This window comes from Gymnoscopelus braueri, assembly GCF_963280865.1.
Source record: "Gymnoscopelus braueri genome assembly, chromosome: 20".
In the NCBI taxonomy this organism is placed as follows: Eukaryota; Metazoa; Chordata; class Actinopteri; order Myctophiformes; family Myctophidae; genus Gymnoscopelus; species Gymnoscopelus braueri.
In genome coordinates this window covers 25,074,748-25,075,804 of record NC_137622.1, presented here as the reverse complement: position 1 = coordinate 25,075,804, position 1,057 = coordinate 25,074,748, and positions in this window count along the sequence as shown.

Below are 1,057 nucleotides of genomic sequence, written 5' to 3'. Positions count from 1 at the left end.
TTAGAAGCACCTTATAAGAAAACTAACACTTATGTTGATTTAATGTTAGTAGCCTACATGTGTTTTATTGTTGGACATGCGTTCATGGCAGATTATAATATGGGCATTTGACAGCCCCTCTTCTTCCTGGTGGACTGGCGCTGAATATTTTAACAAGTTTCATTCGTTGTACTGTAGTACTGTAGTACTGACTGAGTGCACTGCCAAAGCATACTCCCTGTGACCTTTTTATACAGTACAGCAGGTACATATTTGCATTTCTATGGGTGATGGTCGCTGACTAGCTTCACTGAATGGACTCGGGCGTGTCTGTGTGTCCGTGAGACGGACGATGGCCGTATGCCCGTATCTATTGACGGACGATAGCGCTATTGTTCCCAGGGTGTTGGGTTCACACCTCGGCCTCGCGGTACACCTAGCATTACGTCGCGGCACAATAATGGTCCGCCTGCCGTGGTTGGGAAACACTGGCGTAGAAGACCACATTTCTGATGTGGTCCACCAATGTGACGCCTAGTGCCATTCATAGCATTCTTGTGTAGACTCCATCCAGGGCCCTTTCCTGTTGTGCTGTGAGGGTGCATGTCTCAGCCCCATACAATTCAATTCAATGGGCTTTATTGGCATGAGAAAACATACGTTTACATTGCCAAAGCAGAAAGCACAATACAACAATACAGCAATACAATCAAAACAAAAAATATGCTACATTTGAAAGTCAGAATCTTCAATAGATCAATTTCTATGTACCAAGATCACTGGGTGCAGGTATAGTGCCGGAATATACACAATGATTAGTCTTTAGGGTGGTTGTGTTCCGTTTGATATCCTTCTCCTATCACAGCAACTCACGAATCTTGCTGCTGTGTTTGCACATTGTTGTACTTGAAATGCCACTTGAACATTTTTAAATCAGCCTCATGGTGGCGCTATAAAAGGCCAAATTGCGTTTTTAACTGTAACTGCACCGATCTGCGTGAAACTTTGCACGCATACTCCCTAGAGGCCAAGGAAAAACATCTGCCCTGCATTTTTCACATTAGCCTTTTATAGCGCC